Source organism: Motacilla alba, chromosome 2, assembly GCF_015832195.1.
Source record: "Motacilla alba alba isolate MOTALB_02 chromosome 2, Motacilla_alba_V1.0_pri, whole genome shotgun sequence".
In the NCBI taxonomy this organism is placed as follows: domain Eukaryota; kingdom Metazoa; phylum Chordata; class Aves; order Passeriformes; family Motacillidae; genus Motacilla; species Motacilla alba.
In genome coordinates, this window is record NC_052017.1 from 27547966 (window position 1) to 27574521 (window position 26556).

Below are 26556 nucleotides of genomic sequence, written 5' to 3' on the forward strand. Positions count from 1 at the left end.
TGATGTCTTTCACTCCAGAAACATAACAATTATTATGGAGTTACTTCCCTCAAATTTGGAAGCCCTGTGTCCTTCATCTTCTACCAAACCAGAAAAAGTGGCACTCAGCATGGTTTCTCATCATTCAGGTAACTTTTATCCTTTCATTGCAAGGTGCTGGCCTATCTCATGCTGATTATAGCAGTCTTTTCTTTTTTGCTGTCCTTGTTCTAAGGCAGAAACAGGGAAATTTACTGTGATAGCCTTTTTGTGGCAGATGAGACTCTGAAGGTGAAGAAATCCAGTTCTAGGTGCAGGATAGCCTCAGCTGAAAAGTTGATGCCAGCTTGTACCTTATAGGAGTTGGATGGTTTTGACTGCATCAAAAAGCAGAAAAGACATTACGTACATCACAAAAATTAAATATTCTCTGTTTGAACTCTTAAACTTTCAGTTTTAGATTTAGACATGTAAGCATGTAATGCATCTTCTTAGTAGCCAGAGCAGAGGAAATATTTAAATTCAGGCTGAATGAAAACTAGCAAAGTAAGGAAAAAAGTGCCAGTTAAGACTGGAGTCATACTTTGAGTGTAATAGAAAGATGAACAAAAACTGGTGTAAACTAGAGTTGTCCATTTGATTTAAACAGAGGAAAGCAAGGACATGTGCTGTGCTCTGCTATGAATCCATGTTCTTTGCTTCTTACAGGATAAGGCAGTTGTTATCCCTGTTATCTGTTATCCTGTTATCTGAACAGGAGACTCTACACTGACACAGTCATAACAAGTGATGTGGGAGTGCAGAGTGTATCTGCAATACTGTCAGGGCAGGATGCTTTCTGTTAGGAGATCTCTTAACTTACTATGTGCAGTGTAGAAAACTATCAGAATTAATTGTTGGGGCTTTTTCCCTCTTCTGTGTTCTTCTGCTATTCATTCTAATTTTGCCAAATCAAACTTTGCCTTGCTTTTAGCTTTTCATAATGCTGATTGAAAGATATTTTCAAGGAGAATTGCTAATACCAACAAGTTTGGCTGAAGTCCTAATGTAATGCTTTTGCTGAAGTCAGTCAGCAGGCGATTCCGTTTAACAGATATTAAATGTCAGCCTAGGAGACAAGTAGCCCCCACTGAAATCAATATCTGCTAGTATAGCAGTCATTAGTGGGTATTCATTAAAACAGCAGGCTGCTTCTCCCACTGAATTAAAGACAAAATCCTTGCAATAAGTTGATCTGTCTATACTCTCTGTTAAGGCAGGCTTATTTAGAATCAAGCTTTTTTGACAAAATGTTGCTTTCACAGGCTGGCTGGTTATAAAAGTTCATAATAGGTGTATGAATGTGTAACATGATGAAAGTGTCAAAATCTGACAAAAGGCTCAGCATTCCCACATATTAATAAGAAATGTTTGAATTGAAAACAAGTGGAAAATGACCATAAAATTCAACTCCATTGACAAAAACAACAATAACTTACATCCCAGTGATTTTAAAAAAAATTAAACTTTGTATTCTCAGGGTTCTGATTATGTGTATCAGGCACAACCAGGACACTCATGTATTATTTTAATGGAATAAGTGTTATTTCAGCATACATTCCAATTGGCAGTTTTATATGCAATAATAAGGTATTATTATTATTAACAATAATAAGTGTAAGGTGAAAAGGTAATGGTTCCTGTTTTCCTTCGCTCATATCACCCCAGGAAGAAGAAAGGGTGAGAGGTTAAATAGAAAGTATCTGATATTTGTGGTTGAATTAACAGGGACACCCCCACCCCATGTTTGCCTATATTTGTCATCAAATGATTCCAGTTCTCCTGATTCAAATGAGAAATAACTTTATTTAAGGATACTGATGAGTATTTGAGTGGAGGTGGCACTCATTCAAAGGAACATATAATTCAACCTTTATCCAAAAAGCAACAAGAGGCAGCAGAAACACTATTAGAAAAAGAATTTTGCAGTTATGGGTTTCTTAATGAGGACCATAAAATCAGAAGGATCTTTTAATTTGTGAGCTGGATTGGACAGGAAGGGTTTAGTTTTTCATCCTAGAGAAGACCTTGGTTCAAGTACTTCAAATCATGGAGGCCTCATATGAGGCCCGTAGGACACGGTACCATTTTCTGTCTGATTTTTCATTTCTTTGAAAAGGGAATTAATATTTTTCAAACACAAGAAATGTCAGTTATCGTGAAGGTGTGTAAATAGCTTGTCTTAAGCATATAGAAAAGCTGTTTTTTAGAAAGAGACAGGTTGGAAAAAGGAAATAACAGCAGAGATTAGATAGATAGATAGATAGATAGATAGATAGATAGATAGATAGATAGATAGATAGATATGGCCTAATTCTGGTAAACTCTGATAAACAGAGGGTTAGAGACTAAAGTGGCCTCCCTTGCACTTGGCTTGTGGGTGAGGTTCTGCAGGAGTGATTACAGCTTTGGTTGTCTTTGATATTCTGTCCTTGTCGTCCCTTCATTTGTATAACAATCCCTAAAAACTGTTGTATTATTTTAATATTTAATGTTGAAGTGTAAAAAGTCCTATATCACTATTGTGTACAGACCTTGAATAAATCCCATGACATATGGTGTCTCAATAAAAGTAGCATAATCTTTCTGAAAATCTTTCTAATACATGTAGGAGTCATGGATGTTAAACAGTATCAAAATCTAAGCCAATTTTATGTAAAAGCCTGAATATGGATTTGTAGAATAATTTGGTTTGAAAAAGATATAAAGATTAGCTAGTTCCAAAGCCCCTGCCATGTGCAGGGACACTTTCCACTAGACCAGGTTTCTCAAAGCCCCATTCAACGTGGCCTGGAACACTTCCAAGGAAGGGACATCCGCAGCTTCTCTGGACAATCTGTTCCGCTGTTTTACCACCTCTCCAGTAAAGAATTTTTTCCTCATATCTTCTCTAAATCTGTTCTCTTTCAATTTAAAGCCACTTTCCTACCAAGATATGATTTTACATTGGTCTGAAAAATTTTCCTTAATGGTCAATTTACTCCTCTTCCCCTTCAGATCTAAGAAATGTTCCTCACTTTAATTAAAACATGTAAAAGGCTAATGAGAAGCACCCATGTAGGAAGACTGAAGTGAAGCTGACAGCAGAATCCTATATCAGATTGCAAATTTGAGACAAAGTCATTTAAGTCATTCTGTTCATGAGGGGAAGCAGTTATTGAAATCATAACTTGGGTTTCTTGAGTTCAATAGAGCTGTGAGTAGGAACCTTTGGGTTCAGGCTTCTTGGCTGGCTGAAATTGGAAACAAAACTCATGAACAAAATTATGGGAAATTAGTTTGTCCTATCCGTTTCCTTCCCACATATCTTAGATTAACTTTAAAGCGAGAGTGACTGTGGTATAACTAATGAGAATTTCATGAAATTATTATGACTGAATGCTTTAAATGACACTTAGAAAAGCAATTAGAAGATATTGAATGAATGCAAGCTATTCAATAGCTGACCTGGCTATGCAATTTGTAGTCTGAGATTAGAAAAAATACTGAAGAGTAAGACCTATCTGCCTGTCACATTGGTCTCATTAGAGAGAGATCAATATCTCTTGTCCCTGATTGTAAGTATGAGAGAGTAAAAGAACATCCATACCACAGAGAAATGATGCATAATTGTTGGAAACATTTAAAGAGATAGTTAAGATGAATTCTTCCATCACTGAGTCAATTCAGCAAAAAAAAAAAAAAATCACTAATGAGACTGACTCTGAATATTGAAATATATGTAAGGATGGACTTATAACTGGTTACCAGAACTTACAGGAGTCTTTATCCCACCAGAATACAAGAAATCTGGAAACAGATATCACCTCCTTCTCAAACACTTAGTTTCATTAAGAACATGCTGTGTTCTGCTGACAGACTACATTTTGTGTTAAAGGCCATTACAGAAGTATTATGACCTAACAATTTTTTTGACCAGTGGAAATGTTTCCAATACTGTTACAGTAATCTGAGACAATTATATATAGGAACTGTCACTGTACAGTAAGCAAGGCAAAGTAAGAGTGATAGTTTTATACAGATTGATTTCTAGAGGAGATATCCCATATATTTGTTCCTACAGGAAGAAATTCTCATGGTTTGCCCCTATTCTTCATCATCTAATTTCTGTTAAATCTAGCTGCATTTTCAAGAGCATCATCTAATTATGGCCTATTTTCCTACAAAGTCTAAAGCAATTCAGTGACAGGATATTATATATTGTGTCATGATAGAAATTTAAGAGGTTGTCCAGTTTGGAGAGGACTGTGGTTACTTATTCAGAACACCAAATCCACCTACTAGCCACATGAAATGGGAAAGATTCATAACAAAGCAGAAATTAAAAAGTACAAAAGGAATCTTTATTCTCTCAGCATTACCTACACCCAGCTCAATTTTTCTTTGCAGGATAGATGCCACTCAGGAAAAAAGAAGTGAAACATTTTATTCATTAGTGGGGCCAAGTTTATCTAATGCTTGGTAAATCTTCATCAGACAACAAATTCCCAACAGCCATTACAGTTGTAATGAAGAAGAATACAATATTCTTATTGCTTAAATATTTTGGTTTTTCATTAAGGAGGTAGAAAAGAGAACTGTAAAATAAATCAAAATTATAACAAAAAGCCCCTATACCAAATATTGCCCAGTATGTGATGAGAATGAAACAAAAAAGGAAGGCAAAGTAGTAATGGCATACAAGCAGAACTGCACTGGCAAGAATGTGACCCCAGAACTGATGCTGACATGCACACCCAGAAAGCTGCTGGAGGTGCACATCTCTTGCTCTCTGCAGTATTTCTCTATGTGTCTGCTGAAGTAAGTTGATTGTTCACAATTATGGAAACAGAAGATATAAAACTCTTCATCTTGTTGGTTAGGGAAATGCAGGGAATGCCACATTGCTTGTCTTCTAGACAATTCTATGAGCAAAGCCTCACTAACCTAAATCTGGTTATATTACAACAGCTGACCTCACAGCTGGCAAATCATTTAAGTGCAGGCTAGACAAAGTGTGGGGAGCACCTTAATTCTGCTGTTTTTCTCAGTAAAACCTGTGTGCTTTGCAAAAAAAACAATGCCCCTGTTGCTGTGCTAGCTGCTCAACATCAGTTGTTACTTCCTTAACTATATATTGATTGTATGTATTAGATATTCCAGTGATTAGGGACAGTAAAACAATAACCTGGCTTTTGAAACAAATACATTTATTGTGTGTGTATGTGTGCATATATGTTGATATGAACATATGTATATACATATATATCTAGGTGCACATTTAGAATTTTTAAAAAATGTTTTAGAATTTGCATGTCAGAAACCAAACTATATAAAAATGAGAGCTGGGAGATGAATATTCAGCTAGATAGATTCCCCCACCTCTTCCAGTTGACTCTGATTCACGGAGAGATTTAGACAGCAAGAATTAGGACCAATTTCAGTCTTGAATGATTCACATCACTTCTGGATTTGGTCCCAAGTGTATAAAAATAGAAAATGATAATATGATTAGATTGCTGCACTTCCCTGTTTATTAGCCATTATTTCTCATTGTATTGTTTGCTTCATTTGTTTGTTTTGTTTTTGCTTCCTGACAAGGCTATTGAAGACTGCCTACAGAGAAACCACTTACTCAAATTGCTCCTTTGTAGAGGGAAGGCAGAGTTTTAGAAATGAAGCTTGGAAAACTAAGCATCAGATTCTGCCTTCTTTTCTGTGTAGAAAACCTTAATTGACTTTGTTGCCAGTTCTGTCAACAGCTGGGGATGAATTCAGTACCCCTGTGTGAATTTGAGGTTGTGAACAAATAGAAGATGATGGCTTTACCTCAGGATTGTGTTATTGTTAATGTTATTTGGGCACAAAACTGGCTTATCTTAAGATTGAATACAAAATCATATGCCTTGTTCTGCTATAAATATAGAAGATTTGAGTGAGCAGTGGAAAATGCAGAAGGCAGCAGAGGAAGCAGCTGTGGTGGCTGAGAGAGGACCAGCATGAGCTTCAGGGGAATGCCAGTAACACCATCCCCACCTTGCTGCCAAAATGCTTGAACAAACACACTCTTACAAAATGACAGACAAGCAATCTTACTCTTACCTTGATGGAAGACCATTATTTTCTCCATTTGATGCTCTGTAAAAGCCTGAAACTAGATTCCCAAGGTGTCTTCAATGTCTAAACAAGTTCAGAAAGTTTTCCTGAGCTGTTCTCCTGAGTACACAAATAGCGTTTTAGGTTACCGAGTGCTTGGTTAAGTGTCTGTCTTTGAGCTGTGATCAAATTAGACCAAGAGGTTACAGAAAGCTTTGCTTTACAGTCAGCAAGGAGGAGTTGGCAATTTAAAGGCAAAAATGTTTACCCGTTATTGAAAGAGCATTATGACAAACTGCTGTGTTTTTCTAGGGGTCTGTGTGTAGTCCATTAATTTTTATTGTTATGAAATTGAGTGGCAACTAGCGGAAACATGCTTTCTTTTTCTCAGAACTACCAAATCCATCTTCAGAAACTTGACATCTCCATTCCCTTTATTCCAGAGGTAGCATTGGATTATCTCTGGATCCGAATTTCTGGCATAGAAATAACACAAGGGGAAAATCTATGTCTGGAAAAACAGGTAGCTGACTTCTGAAAGTTGAAGCATATTTGGCCCAGAGAAATGTTATGAAAAAGAAATTCTTGTCTCCCTATGCTAAAGGACACCTTCTGCTTTGTTAATATCCAACATTTTACCAGAAAACACTGTTATATGGCCAAGGACAGACATCGTACTTTAATTTTGACCACAATTTTTATATCATACATCTGGTTTAATTATAGGATATGGATACTTTTTTCTCACTGACTCTGACAACCTGAGCTGTGTGCATTAGCAGATTTATATAAAAGTTTTTTTTTCTGTCATCTGCAGCTTGCTTATATACAAGCTGATTCTTCTAACTGATATCAGAAAAGCTACTTACCTTTGTGTGTTCCTCTCTTTGTTATCAGGTATAGTTTGAATGAACACTAAAAGAATTTAGGACATCTAGGTAACTGTGTAGTAATAAATACGTGAAGGAAATAATTTTCTTAATTAGGTAATCCTAAATTCATCAAACAGTTACATACAACTACAGAAAATGTATTTATGGATCATGTAAAAAATATATAAATTTCTCTTTTTTCAGCACATTCAAAAAATGCCTTTTTTTGTCAATAGTTATGAGCTAAATCATCATTTTTTCCTGAGGCAGTTTTTTAATTGGAAAAGGACAAGGAGTAATGTGGTAACTCAAATTTGAGAAGAGGAGTGAGTACTTTTGTAGTGCAAGAACATATGTACTGGGTGACACTGATATACAGTGGTTTTAAAAATCAGAACCAATATCTTCTGGGTCTTACGGATAGTGTTTGGATGTTTACTCATTGCACTATGGAATCAGATGAGTTTTCTCTGTAGTTTAGAGTAGTGTCTTGAACAGTGAGGAACAGGCAAGCAAACAAGTAATAGTAGAAAATAACAGAAACAGGGATTGTCCTTAAATGCCACTAGAGATTATTTTGTGCCCTGCAACGTGTGAGTTGCTGTGCCTGTAACAGACCACACCCGATGGAAGTCAGTGGCTCTGTGCCACTGTGTTTCAGATGAGAATCTGCTATCTGGCAGGAGGAGTATAATCTTTGTTTTCAGTCCATTTTATCCTTCCTAAAATGTTCTTATTGTTTTAAACCTCCAGCACTTTCTTAGAATCATATTAAGTGATCCTACATCTATCATGGCAATGAATATTAGAATTAAATTATCTGCAACATACAATTATTTTAGTAGCCAGACTTGAATGTAATATGCTTTGATTAATATGCTTTGATATCATTGAATCCTTCCAAGTTTGGTTCTATCAAAATGTAAACAGAACTTTCTGACCTGCCTTCTGTCTGTATCATGCTACATTTTAAGTGCTGCTATCATAGCTCATCCTAATTATGAGTACTAATATTGTCTGTGTTTTAAATTAGCTGGCTGAGGTAATCTGTGTATATTCAACTGTTGATGGAAATTAGAGTACTCCTACTTCAGAAAGGTGTTTTCTTTTCATTTTTAGCACATAGAGAACTGTTTTTTTTCTCATTGCTACACTCACTACACTCAAATTCTTGTTTATAGGCACAGTATAAACATCTCTATATATAGTCTTATATATAATTCATATATAAGAATTTATTGTTATCATGAATGAAAGTTTAACTAATTGGAGAAATTCTAGGTGTAGTTCTAACAGAAAAAGAAAGTAATAGCAATAACACAAGTAAACTTGTTAAATGGACAATTTCTAGTTCCTACCCCATTTCATGTGTTAGCCTCATGCCTCTGCTGATGGTCTGGCTGCTGAGCTTGATGGTTTCCTGCTGATGCTGTTGGTGGGGCATTACAGTGAACTGCCAGCATCTTGACATGGTATGAGGAATATATTTGTGTAGATAGTTTCTTCTTGCTTGTTCTAGGATTGATCAGGAGTGATTTTTATACATTTTCTAACATACTTTTATGCCTCTCATTTTTCTTCATTGGTCTGTAATTCTCCATTACACCTAAATTTATAATATATGGTGATTTTCCTTATGTTAGACTCTTGGTTTTTGTTATTCCCTAAAATGAGTTCTGTCCAGCTCCAGGTCTACATGTCTTTAACAGACTATGGTAAGTTTTTTATAGTCAGGGACCTCCAGTGCCAGCCCGTGCCCTCTCCTTCAGCATCCTCTGCTTGTGGCTCTCTTCACTGCATCTTGTCTTCAACACTCAAGGCCTGTTTTTCTCTGCACCATGGGATCATGTTAGAGTTGTAAATATTCCAATTTCCATAGGATAACTGCTTGTTATTGATTTGTAAATGAAAGGATATAAAGTTGCATTATACAAAGATAAACAAAAGTAAAATAAATCAGCCGTAGAATTGTGGTCAATATAAGAAATTGCTGTCATATCTAAACTAGGTAAAACAAAACCAGAGGCAGGTCAAGAGAAGTTCAGGCAGAGCAAGCTTGACAAGCCTGAGCCCTGAAGCCTTGTAATTCTGCATGAAGCATACAGTTTGTTAGCAATGGCAATACATTATTACATGGTTACCTGGTTACATAATCTTTTATTTATTTCCCTTTTTGTAGCATCTTGCCTGAGACAGCAAAGGGAGAGCTGAACATTCATATAATGATATTGTAAGGAATTGGGTCATTATTCTGGGCAGAGAATTCTCAGTAATTCAGTTGCTGAGTAACCACAAAGCATTCAGTTGGAGCTCATCACTGGCACAGTCTGTCTCTGATTGCTCTGCATGTTAGTGTTACTTCTTTCAGGTGCACTAATATGGTAGGGCAGCACCTGTTTTTCTAATAACACATCATCTTCCCCCACACTGTGAGTCCCAAATGTCCTTACCAGAATTACTAAGAGTGATAAAATTAAAAGATAATGACAGAAATGGGTTCACAATAGTGAGAAATCCTGTGTTTTCTCAAGGATTTCTCAGTGTAGCACAGACTGACACCAGACTCCTGCCTGCATTCAGACAGGAAACTGCATGTGACATCCATATGATGTGCTTCTTCCTCTGATGAACATGGTGGCCTTAGGGGTAAATGGAGAAATCTTTCTGTTTGAAAATAATTCAGAAATAAGCTTGGTTGTAAGAGGAATTAACAAAAAGTGATGTCAAATGCATGACAGTAGGTGAAGGATGAAAAACTTTGGTGACTATAATTGAACCACTTTTGACAGAATCTAAAGGCAATTAATTCTAACCAGAGAACTTTATGAGAAATGTACTGCCCAAGGAGCTCCACTCATGTCTGAAGCAAGAACTGATTTTTACTATCACTTTGCCTCATTTAACAGCGACTGCATCTATTTCAAACTTGCTGGAAGGAATTATTTCCAACTTACTGTAGACAAATCCTGTCTACTTTAACCTAGTTGTGTTAGGTTCTGTTGAGAATATAGTTACATCTTCACAGAGGTTGCTGCAAAGTGTGCCTGAGCTCTTCTCTTGCTACAATAATGCCATTGCTGGTGTCTGACCCAATAAGGAAATGTTAACTTGTATGGGTTATGTCTGCAGGAATTGTGCAGTACTGTAGAGGACTATGGGAAGACATTTCAATCCGGTTTCTTGTATTGCAAAGATTATTGGCTTCAATTTGGACTCTGTAAGAAGCAGGTGTTTCTAAATGAGTAAGGACAGGAAAGAGTAAATTTAGGACTTTTTTCTGAGTGAGGAAAAAACATATTTGCATCCATAGAAACACAGAAATGTTGTAAGTGACTTCTAAAGATACACAGCCCAAACCCTCTGCTATGCACAGGGACATCTCCCAACCATATAATCTTTGTTGAGCTGAATTTTCCAAGACTTCAAGAACAGATGTTTCACAAGATGTGTAGATACCATTCCCCAGGATTTCATCCTTCCAGTGAAAATCTTTTCTTGTGTCCATTCTGAATTTCCCATGCTGTGGTTTGCAAACATTCTCTCTTATTACACTGATTGGCACCACCCAGAACAGTTTGCTTTCAGGTTGTTGGAAGTGCTCACCTGCTTCCCACCTATATCACAGTCAGATTGCCCTCAACTGCCCTCTCCCACCTCCACAAACTCTTTTGATCTCTTCAAGTTTTTCTACATCCCTTCTGACTTCGAGATTCAAAACTCCACAGCTCAGAGAGCCATGGGTCATGTCAAAATATTAGACACACTACTATGAAATCCAAATCCATCGCTAACACTGGCTGAAATAAGATGACACCTTAGGTGGTGCCTGGGTACATCGAGCTTCATCTGCCTACTTTTCCAGTTTCTTCAACCTAGCTAAACATTCTTCTACTCATCATGACCTGAAATAAAACTGATGTTTGTTTGTTTGTTGTTTGATTTTTTTTCCCAATGCGGCTTCACCTCTGCATGAACTAAATTCTTTGAAAGAAAAAGGTCATCTAATTTTTTTTGTCCTAGTGGATAGGTCAAAGCACTTCAGTCCCAGCAAATCCATCTCTTATATTTTCTTTATGCTTTGAATTGTTTTCTGGATGACATGTTTGGCTTGATATTTATGGCCTGTAGGACATCTGAAAGCAATATCTATTTCCTGTAGTTCTAGAGCAGAGAAATTTCTTTAAATGTATCCAGAACTGTTATATGGACCTTTTAGTTGCCATACAGGATTCCAAATTACCTGCAATAACTCAGGAAGTAGGCTTGCCTCTTTTGGAGTATAGCTGGATGAAGAGTCTGGTTTAATGAGCAGCAGTTGTACCAAATCAAAACAAGATGTTCTGGTAATAAAGTACTGGATGGGGAATACATTGTAGTGCTGCTATACCAATAAATCAGCAATCTGATCTCAGCAATGAAATTGTGATTCTTACTCAGTCTCAGAAAAGATATTGAAGGACTATGGAGAGGTCAGATAGAGGTGACCAGAAGTGGTACAGGGAGAAACACTTTAACCCAAAGGCAGTTTAAAATCTGGCTATGTTTAGCTGCAAATAGAAGTGAACTCAATAGTTGAAGAATTTTGTAATTCAGATTGTCTCCTTTATCTTTTCTTATGACACACGGCAAAAGTAACTGTTTCACTGGCAGTGTTGACTCCTTAAATCAATGGATGTAGCAGTTCAAGCAGGAACTGAACAAGACTACTGGAATAAGTAGTGGTAACAAAATATATTACAATAAATGAAAGTCTTTGTAAGTGAGGATTTGATCCCGCTCCAGTAACTGGAGACTAGAACAAGGAAAAATTATCCCTATCCCCCTCAGTGTTTGAGATGATCTCAGGCCAGATCCATGACTCCTTGATCCTTGGTATGGAAGTTGAAGAAATTCTTATTGTGACAATGTGCACACAGTTGTAATCTTTCAAAAATCTTCAATTTAGTTAATACTCTCAATATCTAGTGTAATAATCTATCTGCTCATCCCAACCCTGCTTTTGCATCTGCTATATCTTTTATGAGATAGAACAAAACACTTGAAGAAATTATGCTTGTTCTCTCAGGTTTTTGTAATAGAGATTAAAAGAATTATTTCAAAATCTGTATTTTTAAACAAGAGTTTTTAAGCTTCATTTTTAAAACTTCAGTTGAATTATCATATTTTTCTTTTAGATGATTTGCTTAGAATATGGTCATATCTTTTTCCTAAGTGATTATGTTTCTAGGATCCAAAAATATGTATGAGTAATTTAAATTATTATGCCTCTTGCCTTCTTAAATCTGGTAGCTCTGTACTGCAGCTTGTTACTACAGCTTGTTGCCTCTGCTACTAATTAGAAACTGCAAATCAAAGCCTAATTAAGCACTTTAGCGATGAAAACTGTGCAATACCAAAGAGTAGGTGGATTAATATGTTTAATATTTGACACAGCCTGTAGAATGAAAAATAGAACCGTGAAAGTATGTTCAAGGAGTTCAGTGAAAATAAGGTTCAAATGGTACAAGCCGGAAATCTTTGTTATGCTATTTAGGCAATGCTGATCTGTTTTTTTGCTACTTTCTCCCCAGCCTACTTTTTAGATGTACAGAATTTCACATCACAGTTGGCTATGTAATTAAAGAACCAGATAGTGTCTTTTTTTTTTCTTTTTGGCTCCAACTACCAGCCCTGTTAGTATGTAACACACTGAAGCTTTGCCAATGTAGTTTCAGATGGTTAAACTTTGAGTTAGTCCATCCATGAGGTTGCACTCAGTGCAATCTTGATGTATGTTGATTTAACCTGAGATGAAAATTACCTAAAAAATGCCAGTGAAGAGTGAATTAAATTAAAGAAGGCAAAGATGTCACATTTCTGGTCTTGTGGAGCTGAAATCACACCTTTAATTAAACTAAGACAGGTTTGACTAGAGAGGAAGCCTTTAACTTCAGATGTAGTATGTACCATCGTGCAATCTGTTACAAAGAGCTAATGTGTTGAATGCAGTGGCTCCATGAAAAATTTGTAGAAATTTCACTATCAGCTTATGAAAACATCACATATACAATTACTAAACAGTTTTTCAGTCAAATGTTTGTACACAGATAATTTCTCAGGTAATAGGGAATAACCAGGGAAAAATGGTTCCTGTACTGAATAACCTCTCTGATTTTGAAGAAATTGCTAAAGTTCTTTCCATCTTTCAATTAACTAGCCTACTCTAAAGCCTGCAATTTGCAGGATTTAGAACTGCTAACAGCAGCTGAATGCTACACAGCCTTTCCACAAATATGCAAAATGTTGAATGGTTTTATTTGCTTCATGATTTTTTTTTTGCTAGTGAATCCCATGGACTAGTAATTTTAGATACTCTAAAATGTGAAAACCAAATTTAAAATTTTTATTACTTGTGGATGCCAGCAATATTATTCCAAGTTTCCCAGCTTTGGCACAATTTATCATGTTCTCAGCAAATCCAGCTCAGACGGTTCCAATTACAAATATGACATTCTCCAATTAGCTATTTATGAAATGCCTTCCTATTGGTAAGTAACCCTACAAAAAGAAACAAAGATATTATTACTGCTTTGTGAACCAAAGGGAAGTAAAACTTAAAAAAAAATCCTTTATAGTGCATAGAAAAGTTTTGACCAATTTTGACCTGGGTTGAGCTGTGCATTTCTCCTTCCCCTTTGCATCCAAAATAATGTTGAGCTGAGCATTTGAATATTTTTCTAAATAGGAAATATAGACTTAAGCTCTTCAAATTGAGTCTTCCAATACCTAATGGACAGTTATAGATAAGATAAAATTAGACTCTTCTCAGAGGTCCGTGATGGAGGGCCAAGAAACACTACTACAGAACTGGACATAAAGAAAGAAAAGTCTGCTCACTGTAGATTACCAAGCAGTATAATAGGCTGTGGAATCTTCAGCCCTGGACATCTTCAAAACTTGTCTGGGCAAAGCCCTGAGTGAATATGAAGTTAGATTAAGTTTCTCAGAAATTAAATGAGGTTTTTTTGAACAGGAGGTTGCACTACACTACCTCCAGACATCTCTACAATTTAAAATTTTAATGATTCTGGGGTTTTTCTGCATGTAGAATCCTGCGTTTTTTTCTCCGCAGTACCAAAACTTAAGTTGATGGGATCCAAGGTGGCTTCAATTATCCTCCTGTGGGGTTTCAAACCTTTCCTGCATGGGGCTTTGAAGAAGGAGACTTATATCTATCCTCTCCCAGCTGTGTACAAAGAAAAGCATGATCCCTCTTTAAAGGGATCTTTTGAATAGGTCCTTTTATTTCAAAAAAGGATTTTAAGCTGTGGATCCCATGCAGATAAGGGTGCTCATGTTCCTCTTTCACATTTCCTACATGGTATTTTTTTCGCATACGTAGTTCTGCTTAGACAGAAAATTTCTCTGGATTTCTACAGTGAACTAATGGCTTTCCTTGGCAGTGGATGCAGACTGAAGTTCAGACATAGGGCTCTGCATTATGGAGTAAATAATTATTAGCTCTAGATTTAAGCCATTATGCTGTGTAACGCTGGTAGAAAGAGAGTCAAAAGTGCATAGCAGTACCTTTCCCTCTAGTTTATTTTCCAGATAGTATGAGTCTTTGTTTTGAATATTTTTTTTCTGACAGGGTTTAGGGCCAGTTTCATATTTTAGAATTCATGATCCATAGTCCTTCTCACAGTAAATCTTCTGCAAATGTCTTTTGATACAATTAAATTCTACTGTTTGCTGGTTTTGGTTGCTTTAGATCCAAATGAAGACTGATCGTATTCTCCCTGCATCAATGACTGGATTAGCCATTTGATCTACTAATTAAAAGGTAGAGGTTTCTGAAAATACTTTGTTAGGACTGAATTTGATACATTTTTTTTTTGACTAGCGTTTATTTCAAGCTTAGTTTGTAACTTAAGCTTTATTATTACAAGCAAAATATGTCTGTTACCTACCTCAATCATGACTATATTATGTAAGTGTGAAATGAACTTTTTCCCTTTGGTTTACTGATGTGAGAGGGTAGGATAGGAAATTCTCACAGCTGGCAGACAAAGAATTACTGTAGTTGCAAAGTGGTTGGGAACACGAATGTTGATTATTTCAATGAAAGAATTTAATTAGGCCTCCTAAGGAACAGGATATTACTGACATCACTGATTGCCAAAATGAGCAAAGTAATACAGCACTTACCATTGCAATATCACTCTCTTAATGATGCCATTATTAGAATTTGGCTGGCATCCTGAAATGTGTACAATAGCTTAGCAATAGTATAATGATTGGGAAATCGCAGATGTAAGGCAACGATGTGAAAGCCAAAGGTTTACTGAAAAGAAGTCCAGATGAAGCATTTTTTGCCTCTCAATGGCAAGGATCTGTAATGGACTGACTCTTTCTCATTACTGCAATATATAGGATGATTTAAAAAAGGAAAAATCACTGTGTTTTCTTAGTCTCACTTGCCCACAGGCAAGCTTTAATTCCTTTTTAGTTTTACCTCTTCCTTTATTAGGAAAGTTCTTCTACCCTATAGTTTACCTATAGACAAGATTTAACAGGTTCTCTTAGAAATTTCTCTTTTAGTTGCTGCACTGATATTCCATTAAGTCAAAAAACCAAGGGACTTCACAGGATCCTGTTATAGGTCTCCTTGTGGATATACTGTTTTCAAATGTGGTGAATCTACTGACCTAGATCAGTGTCTGTGCTCCTCTAAATTGCTGCGCTCATATGACATCCCTAGAAAAGCCAGATTAGGGAAGACTCCTTTCTCACTCTAATACACACCATTCTCCTCCAACACACATGACAGATAAACTAGTACTGGAAAGACATAGATGCTATAGCCATGAAATCTGTCACTGTTTGTGCCTCTGGCAGTTAATTTTCAGTTTCTCCCTATAGTCCAATTGTATTCCTTCTGTAGCATTTTAAAACGGCAATAAAATCTGGCTCATATAATGTGAACCAAGTAGTGGTTCTAACTTTTAAATTCTGTCGGAATTTGAATAGACAAATGCAATCCTAAGTACTTTTATTCTCAATTTGTATAAAAATACTTGTGGGGAGGACACTGAGGATATAATTATAAAGTAGATATTTAAATGAATGGCATACAATGGAAGAATGAGGAGGGGATAGCCAATCTATATTTGGAACTTATAAATTCTCTCTTCATTCTTCCTTTCTGCCTCCTCTGCAATAGAGATGTGGTTTGGTATGCTGGTATTTGAAACAACTGCCTTTAACAGAACCATTTATAGGGCAGATTGAATTTAGGATATTGTATTAAGAAAAAAATACTTGAAATGGAATTACATTTGATATTCATGTGCAGCTAATATTAGTTCTAGTAACTAGGAAATGAGAAATATTTTGAAAAACTTCTTATGGTATAAATATCCCAAAATACTTTGGATTGAATTTTACATTGAATAGATCCCAATGATTCTTAAAATTTAATTTCCATCTACTAATAAACTGTGGTGAATTTGGCCCCAGCCCCTTATTGCTGAATGTACAATAATAGCAGCTAACAAAGCTCTTTCAGCTTTATGTGCAGCTTTTTTCAACTCCAAATCCCTTCACACATTTTCAAATTCTGAGATTACACAGAATGTGATTCCATTCTTTGCTCTGTTTGAGCCTGCAGACTCTATTTTAGAAATGGAGCAGAGCTGTTCCCTTCATTCATTTGCCTTATGTAGCATTTCCATTTGTGGGCAGTCAACAAGGCCTTTGCTCCCCCTCCTCTCCATTCTGAATCTGAAATGAGTCACCTACCATACAATTTAGATTAATCTCTTCACAATATTATGGTGTACCTATAGGAAGTTCCTTGCAAAGCAGTGAAATATTCAAAGCTTACTTTCTGACTATTTATAAACAGTTTGTAAACAATTATCCATCTGTTAGCACTGTAGACTCAGAGCAAAATTTGTCTAATAGTAAGTAATTTCCTAAACTTCCTGTAAATAAACTATTTTTGCTGTCAAAACCAGCTACAATGTTCATGCTGAGATGGATGTACATACATATGGCAGAATTTGGGCCATGGTCTCCTTAACCTCTGAACATGCCCAGAATAATGACTGTAAGTCTTCATGACTTTATTTCTTTTTCCATTGGAAGAAGTGGATAGGAATTGTACATTTTCTTAGACCTGAGAGCAGCTGATATGCTGCGTCCCAGGGGAAAAGCAGATGTCTGTAAGACTGTCAGTAGCCAGATTGTTTGCTGCACTGCGTTGGCACTGGCTGTTCTGACGTTTGTATCCCCTCAGGCGGGGCTTAGGTAGACTTCTCTTTGCCTGACACCTGATGGAGAGGTCTAAGCAATAGTCTGCTCTCACCTATCAAATAAGTGTAATCCTGGAAACTACTTTGATAAGGAACAGGCTCTGAAAACCTTGAAGTCTTGTTTAGCTGATGGGTGACAGTATTTTGCCACAAGTCCAGTAATCTTTGGGGTAGGACAAACCCTGAGGTTTTTACTAAGACATAATTGAGTTTGAATTGTAGTAGCAACATCTGAAAACACAAAAAGGAAGTGAAAACTTGTCTTGAGCCTAATAATGTAAATAAAGTTTCTAGTAATGCTTTGGATTTTTTTTTCCCTTGAGAATAAACATATGGCCTTGAATAATGATTTACCTATTGTTTTAATTTAGTAACCAGCCAAATACTTTGAGTGATCAGTACAATCAATAGTTAAATGCTTCCTTGTAACAAAACCCCTTGCCACAATAGGATTGATTTTTGGTGACTGCAATTATTGCTGCTTATACCCTGAACTGTAACTATATTTTTGGTATTATTATCTAGGAAAGCCACGTAGTATCCACCTACTTCTCAAGGGTGTAAAAGCTGTGTAGCTGCGCTACTAAGAATAATTTTCAGTCCTTTAATCTGTAATGATTATATCAAATACCTTTGTTGCCTCCTCAGGGCAAATTTTTTCCTGATTATTGATGGCCCTACAGTAGCCAACAGGCCAAAATCTTGGTGCTGCCATTATGAGCATCACTTCCTGCCATGCATAAGTTCTAATTAGGTCTTCAGGTAATTAATTTTGAACTCTTCTTGTCTGGGTTCTGAGGTCTGAATCTGCTTCTAGATGGTTCTCTACTGAAATGTACAATAATTCTTATGTTATCGATGCGAATGATTGTAAGGTAAAGTGAGATGTTTTTCCAAATGAATAAAGCTATTTATGGTCTAGCTACAGCAAGACGGCTTTTTTTTGGAGGATGAATGACTTCAGATATGACAAAGCTTAAAATAAATAAATCTTTATCACATTTTCTTTTCTCAGAGTAATATCTCAATGACTGAATGGGGAAAAGAAAATATGATGTGACTATCATTTGATGTATCAAAGAGCTGCTGGTTTAAAATAGTTTCTCTGGGGAAATCTTGTTATATGGCAAAGTTATGACTAGGTTTTTATTGAATGAGATTCTGAAACCAGAATGAATGAGCAGTATTACATTCATTTCAAGGAAGGTACAAGTCCATATCACTCGTGGCTCTGTCTTCTGAGGAGCTAGAACATGGTCATGTCACAGATGCTTGGCCTGGAGGCGGGAAATCCACTAACTGACACTTGATCAGAAGCCATCAAATATAAATAACAGATTAGAATCTTTTTTTTTTCTGTAAGGAAGATGATATATTTAACTTTTATTATTATGGAATAAATTCTTCTAAACACTGCTGCTGTTTGGGCATTATCTAATAGTGCAAACATGACAAAATAAGCAATCAGATATACCCCTTATTAGTTTTTGCTAATGGTAAATTATATTCAGTAATATTAACTTTTGCCTCAATTTACATAGCAGGTCTAGAATTACCTTTTTAGAATGTTTTTAAAATTTTATATTCTCTAGTAGAAGCATCTAAGAAGGATTTCAGATGTGTAGGTTTGAACATTCGTTAAAATTTGAGTTTTTAAAATAATTATACTTCACTTGTCTCAGTCGACCATACATTTTATAAGTTTGCTTAATTACTCTGAGGATAATCTGCATACTCCTTGCCATGAAAATTAATTTGTAGAACTAGGAGAAGATTGAACATATTCTGTCAAGACTTAATAAATATCTTTATTTACATCAGCAGTGTGTAGCTTTTCCTTCCTCAGGGCCAATTATGTTATTTCAAAAAGGTCAAGGGGCTAGAAATCAATATTCAAACTGTTTTTCCAGGCTCAATTAGATTAAGTAAGTTTTTGATGAATTTTCTCCCCCAGGTTGCCTTAATGCCTGTCACTGCGACAAGCAGTGCCCTTGCAGGACCACCATCCGCCAGGGAAGTTGTTGGGGTCCTGCAGACAGAAAGCAAACTCCCCTCTGTTGAAGGAATTAGTCAACAGAACACCCTGAGAAACTGCCCTCAGGAATAAGGGAGCACACCAGAGCTTGTAGGTCTTTAGGGATGCTTTCCACAGAGTGCAAGAGCTCTTGATCCCCAGGAATAAGAAACCAGGAATGGAGGGCGAGACTGACATGTTGGACAAACTAAAGGGCAAGAAAAAAATTCACAGGCAGTGGAATGAGGGATAGGTATCCTGTGAGAGTATAGGGACACTGCCTGGTTATGTAAAAGGGTCAGGAAGGCCAAGGCACAGATGGAGCTGAACTTGGCAAGGAATAAAAAAGATATTAATAAGGTTTTTTATAGGTAAGTCAGCCCAGAGGACCAACCCTCTCCTGGGCTGTATTGAAAGCCGTGTGGCCAGCAGGTTGAGGGAGTTGATTTTTCCCCTCTACTCTGTTTTGAGGTGACTTCACCAGTAGTGTTCCAGCTCTGGGGTCTGCAGCACAGGAAAGACATGGATATGTTGGTGTGGGTCCAGCAGAGAACCACAGTAATTATCAGGGGGCTGGAATAGGTCTCCTATGAAGAAAGGCTGAGAGAGTTGGGGTTGTTCAGCTTGGGGAACAGAAGGTTCTGGGGTGACCCTATTGAAGCCTTTCTGTACTTAAACAGGTCCTTTAAGAAAGGTTTGAACAAGCTTTAGCAAGGCGTGTTGTGATAGGGAAAGGGGGGCAAATTTAGAGGGGATATAAGGAGGACTTCTTTATGCTGAGGTGATGAGACACTAGAACAGGTTGTCCAAAAGGATGGTAGATGCTCCATGCCTGGAAACATTTAAGGTCAGTTTGGATAGGGCTCTGAACAACCTGATGAGATGACCCTCACTGCTGGGGTGGGGCTAGGTGACCTTAACACTTCCAGCTCCAAGTATTTATTGTATTCTATAATTCTATATTCAGGTTTTTTTCCCAGTACCTGAATTGTTAATCAGAAGTTGGTGTAACTGGCAATGAATAAATTAAGCATAAAATCCTCTAGTTAAGGCTCTCTTGCCCATGACAGGTGTTCAGACTAAGCGCATATATCAGCTGTCCTATAGGCTGAAAGATTTACCTAAATCCAATTCAATAATCAAATGGCATTTGCGGCTTTTTGCTGATTATAATTGTGTACCACAAGAAAAAAATCAGTAGATGGAATATTTTTCAGATGCACAAATAATTTTGGTTTTGGGAGGGGGGGCGGATTTCAATCTGAGTCACAGTAATGCTGTGCTGATTTTATGCCTTTTGTAAAGGAAATACAAAGCAAATAAGCAATATAAAACAATTTAAAAATTAGAAATGGACATAGGTGTAATTTGCAAATTATCTTTCCCTGAAACCACCTGGTCAGAATTAAGCCAGACAACTACCAAAAATGTGATGGGTCAGTAGCAAGCAAAAAAGCCATGACCATGGAGAAATGTAAGTGACATGGAGTATGATCACTCTACACAGTGGATAAGCCTGTCTTTATTGGAAAGCATGCATTATATTTTCTCCTATAAGAAAATTTATACCAGATCAAAACAGTGGGGATATGTTTGTGTTTACATGCTTTCTCACCTACCATCCTAATTAGTATTTTCCAATAATCTAATTTTGGTTTTCCAAATTTTAGATTATTAAATTGGGAGATATTAAATCTTCCGGTAAAATATTGTTTTGTCTTCATGTATAATGATCTGGGACAAAGTTCTTTGGAGAGGAGAAATGATAAAATGTATTTGATTTATTTAAGTCATTCTACCAAAGAGCAGTTAATGAGTCAATGTTACGAATATCCATCTTGACAAACAAAATTGTAACCTTTTCTAGTGAATATGCTTTCTGGCTCCCTGGGAAATGATGCCATAGAGATATTATTTTTGACTTTTCTTTTTCTTTTCCCTGTTCCTTAGGACTATGACAGCACTTTATGAATATAAAAAAATCCAGACTTCATGCTTTACTGAGCAGAAACCAGCAATTTCTTCCTTTCTGTACCTCTGCTTCTACTTTTCTATGCTGTGAAAACTCATGCAGAATTCTTATGCCAGTTCAATACAATTTGATAACCAAGAGTAATTTTTTCATTTAATATCCATCATAATCAATTAAGAATTGTATTGTCAACATTATTTGTCTTTGTGAACTTATTGGACATGTAGGCATGGAATTCAGAGTACAAACAGTTATGTCTATATGCAAAGTATATAGAAGTGACTTTTCCATATTTCACTTCAGGGGAACATGAGTCAAGTTCCAATTTAATCATACAAAAACTTAAAGATGAATAGTAACCAGTGATGGATGGGTGCAAGAGACCACTGAGGTTATAGTGCTTATAACACAACCAAAATCTCCGAAAAGAATGAAATACAAAAGAACCTTAGTTGTGTGCAATTGCAAATATAACTGCATATTAGAAGATGAATAGCAACTGAGGATAGGAACATGGTTCATAAAGTCCTTTACCTAAAAAATGGAAAAGACTACAAATCTGGCTCTTAGGCATCTCTGTTGTCAGTAAGAGGAATGTTTTATCCTGAGGTCTCAGACAATGTACTGAATAAAAATTAGTCTTTAGAATCTTGGAAATCTTTAGTTAGCCTGCATAGGGAAGCATTCTTTTTCTGTTTGTTTCTAATTGTTTGCATAGTGGTGCTTAATTTGTGAGAATAGATGGTGTTTGTTTTTTTTTCCCCCCCCACCATGTTAAGTTAGTAGTGCTATCTTACCCAGACTTCTGAAGGGTGAATTTTATACTCCCTTGAAATCAAATCCTGAAACCTGTCAGCAGGAAGATGAGAGCTTGTATAATGCTGGAGTTATTTGGAGATTCAGAGCCAAGGTCTCTGGGGTAATTGTGCATGACATTTCAGATCTGAGATCTCTCTGCATCAGTAAGATCTCAGTGGATTTGAGATCTGACAGAATTCTTATTTCGGGTGCTCTGTTGAAATTTAATCTCTAAAATCCCTCATTGATTATTAGTATTATGTGTGATTCCTAATTAAAGTTAGTAGCAATGGGGGATCAGATTGTTAAAAACAATCACGAAGTGTTAGCATACCTCTTGATCAATCGAAAGAAAGATTCAATAATCTAAAATAATTCAGAATACTTCAAGAGAAAAAGGAGGTCTACATTTGAAAAGGAATTATGATAATTTAAGGAATTATTTTACTGATACATTCTTGAAGAATAAGTGACATTTTATGTAAGATTGTATATAGTTTTGTCTACTTGGTTTCCTTGGACATTCACAGTCAGTTTTTTACGGGTATCACTTAAAAACCTCATGGGAGTTGAAGGATATGTGAACTTAAATGTGAAATACAGTGTTACTCAACTAAACCTTTTACTTGCTAGAAATGAGAGTTGAAATACACTTTATGCAAATGTTTATTCAGAAGTTACCTGTAAAACTCCTCTTTGCTAGGATATGATCCAGCATCTGCCATAGAGGATGCACTCTGGGAAATAAACTCTGACCTGGAAGATTGTGGGTCTAGAGGGAAGTGGGCTTGCCTGTACTGGAAGTCCCTGCCCTGCCTCTTCCATTGCAAGTGAGAGCAGTGTTCAGGTGCTTCTGTCATGGGATGATTTTGTCCATGTTCAACATCAAGAAAAAAGAGGTTATACTCTGAATCCAGAGTCCATATTGCCACTGTGCAGGTCCAGATTTCTGGACTTTGTAAGATGTTGCAACAGAAAGGGTGATGAGTTGAGGAGCAGATTGATTGCAACAATTCATCTCTGAAAGATTTTAGCACTAGAAATCTATGTGATGTGAAATTCCCTGTTTGTGCTTTTCTCTTGGAACCAAAAATGCAGAACGGTTTTGCGTGAAAGACGGGAAAGATTTGTTTCAAGGCAGCTTTCTTTCATCTGTTTCTTTCAGCTATTGAAAGAATGTGAAATGTAAAAGACCAGAATTAAGTACACAGGCTGATGTTTCCTAGGTGGTGCTTGGTAGTTTCCTGAGGTTGACAGAGCATTGGTCTGCTTGGATGGTTCCTGGATGTCACAAGTGCTAATTTCTCTGAGGCTTCTCTGTTCGCATTCGCTGTCCCTTTTGGGCTTCCATGGCAAAGTATGAAATGAAACTGGGATAAAAGCTTTCTTATTAGTTTTATAAGCTAGAAAGATGAAAGCAAAATGGCTCCTATTCAGAATGATGAACTGAACACCTTATTAATCTATGAACCCAAACCTTTTTGGGCTTTTTACCTTCTCACTGCTCATACTTCCATTTGTCCTGTTTCTTTAGTGTCATCTTAATTTTTTAAATAACTGTAACCTCCTGATTTCAGGGTCTGAATTTGCCCATGGTTTGGAATGCTTCCAGAAAATAATGACTAATGGAACTATCAAGTGCTACTGCAATGCAAGAAATTATTGATCAGATTACTGTTTTCCTCCCGATCAAGTAAGTTTTTCCTGACCCTTTATATTAAGCTTCAATGATGTGTAGCATATTTTAGTCAATACATAGCATTTTGTTATTCAAGCCCATTGGAAATTATACAGAATGCTGCAAATATTGATCAGAGTGCTATTCTGCTAATTCCTTTCCTTGTAGCAAAGTTAAATATTTACAGATTATCCATTAGTATTGTGAAGAGGTTTTTAGTCCTGAAAATTATACTCAGCCTTACTGCTTTACACTGGTTTCACAAGTATTTTTCCTTCTTTGCAAGTTTTTTCACAAGTGGTTTTCCTTTTTTTTTTTCAAATATGCATGACATAAAGATTCTGCTATGCTTGCAGTGACCATTTTTAATGTTTGATTACATTAGTATGTTGTGAATTTATATATTGATTGGAATGTAATAATTCAGAATGAAAGAGAAAAATTCCTCAAAAATAAAATCCATCAGTGTATCATCTCAAAGTGGCTGACTTATAGCAGAAGAAAAAGTGGCTCATGTTGTACTCTTTTGTGAGAAGACAGATTATGAAGAGGATATATTAATTTCAAATTTATTTACCCAAGTATTAATAGCATTATATGAAAAATATCTGCACACAAAAATGGAGTTATTTCCTCCTTATTTCTTCCTTATTCTCATCAAGAATTCTCTTACAGCCTTGTAGCAGAAGACACAATGAATCCTTTAGGCTTTTGATCTCCTGTACTTGTTCACTGGCCTTGTGTATATGCAATTGTTTATACTTAATTTTTATGATAATGTATTGAATGAAGGCTTGGTATTGTCAGATGTGAAATGAAGTAAGTTCTAGAAACCTTCTTTCCAGTGGTGAGGTGACAAACGAAAGAGAAAATAAAAATGGGCTGTGCAATTGAAAACATAGGGTGCTCATGGAACAGTACATCACCAGCTGCAATGCAAGAATTAATTGCTATATATGCCGGGAGAGATTTTACACAAAAGCATTATGGGACATATATTCAATATTAAAAATAACATGAAGATTGTTCCATGCAATAATGCTTATGTAATCTATCAAGAGCTAGAAGAAAGGTTTAAATACTTCTGTTTGCCCTCTTGCATTTCAGTATGATGCTACATGATGCCTGATTCCATTACCTACATTTTCTTCCTTTAAACATAGTTATGTGTTTGGAGTTAAAGGCTGGAAAAGAAAGTAAAACAAAATTCACACATGCTTCATTGATAAATCTCTAAAGATCTTCTTGGTGCTTTAGAAAGAAACTGTATTGTTGATACATACAGTAAGGTGCTGTAAAAAAAGTAAGTGCCTTAAATTGAAATTTTACATGAAATTTCCTCTACTGTTAGTATTTTGTAACATGGAATGTGGATTTTAATGGTTAGAGTTCCTGTTGCTGCTTTGGGAAGATTTGGAGCCATGTTTCATTTAAAGTTCAGTTTCATCTGAGAACAAACAAAAATATCTAACTTTTCAGAGCTTTAAATTGTATGGTTCTAAATATCAGCATGGGCATTAGAAGATACAGAGCAGTTTTTAAAAAAGGCCACGTTGAGAGGACAAGGAGAAATGAGTACAATTTGCATTGGAAGGGATTTCATTCTGACATAAGATATTTTCACAAGAAATTTTTCACAGTAAGAACAGTCATATGCTGGAACAACCTCCTCAGGGAGGTAGTAGAATTCCCTCTCTGGGTATTTTCAAGGTGCATTTGTACAGAATGCTAGATTCTGATTTAAACTCCATTTCTCAGGAAAGGTTGAATTATGTTTTGAGGTTCCTTCTATCCTGGGACATAACCTAATCTTCTTCTAGAAGGAAGCTCTATGAAAAATTGGTCATTACTGGGGACAGGCCTGAAAGAATTCTGTAGCTGATGGTCTCCCAGGATGAGAAATAAAGACTGTATATGTCTCTCTCTTGTTTTATGACTGAGGAAGTTGTTAATGTTTAATGGCAAATGCAGCAATCTATCTTCTTTTTTTTTTCTGTTAATTCTTTTCCATATATTCAGAAATCTGGTTTAGGTTAGCAGTATTCAGGGGAATATTTTAGATATAACAGTTATTTTGATTTCTTTCAGTTCTTGTATAAGGGGAAAATATCCCAGCTTATCCCCAAATATCAAGATATTTTCTTCTGAAATATGAAGAAACCAAAGCATGATGAAGCAAGGTAAGATACCTAGTAGCTTTAGCACTTAGTATTCCACTCAGATGAATTATCTGGCCTCCAAAAGACTCCTGTAAAATCAATGAATAAAATAAAACTGAAACCCCTACATTTTCCCCACCAAACTGCAGAGAGAGTTGCAATGTAGCCAATGTGTGAACCATCCAGAATGTTTGTCTAAAGCCAGACAGAAACAGAACATTCAGATCTTCAGGTTTCTAAACATGGGCCTTAATTCTGAGACCAGAACAAATATTTGTAACCCTCTCCATCTCTACTGACTGGCACTCAAAATAAAGGTATAAATTCTGGTATGTGAGAACAGAAGAATTTAGCTTAAGTGATTGGATCCTGTGCTTTTCAGATAATTTCTGTTTAAAATGAATTGCAATGATTTTTCTAGGGGTGTTTTTATTTGTGGCAGATTGCTGTATCTGTTTATGTGATTTATTGCCTTCTGTGGAATTTTTGAGCTGATTTTTCATCATCTATATGTAAATAAATTGCACTGCCAAAGATGGGAATTGGCCTCCTAGGGTTTGCCTAGAGGTCATGACCAGATGTAACCTCAGGTGAGTTGATTGAATTGTTGAGATTAATGATGCCACACTCTCCAAGCAGGATAGGAAGTTCACATTTTAGATGTATAGTGTCATG

At 36.3% G+C, this 26556-nt stretch overlaps 1 long non-coding RNA gene across 1 annotated transcript in view; it reads left to right on the forward strand.

Annotated features, from left to right (window-relative positions):
- Positions 1-25900, forward strand: part of LOC119698067 — a 117864-nt gene extending 91964 nt beyond the window's left edge. The window contains exons 4-5 of the long non-coding RNA XR_005256052.1: positions 23622-23737; positions 25811-25900. This is a non-coding gene — a long non-coding RNA (uncharacterized LOC119698067). The remainder of the gene's footprint in view (positions 1-23621; positions 23738-25810) is intronic.
- Positions 25901-26556: the final 656 nt, after the last annotated feature.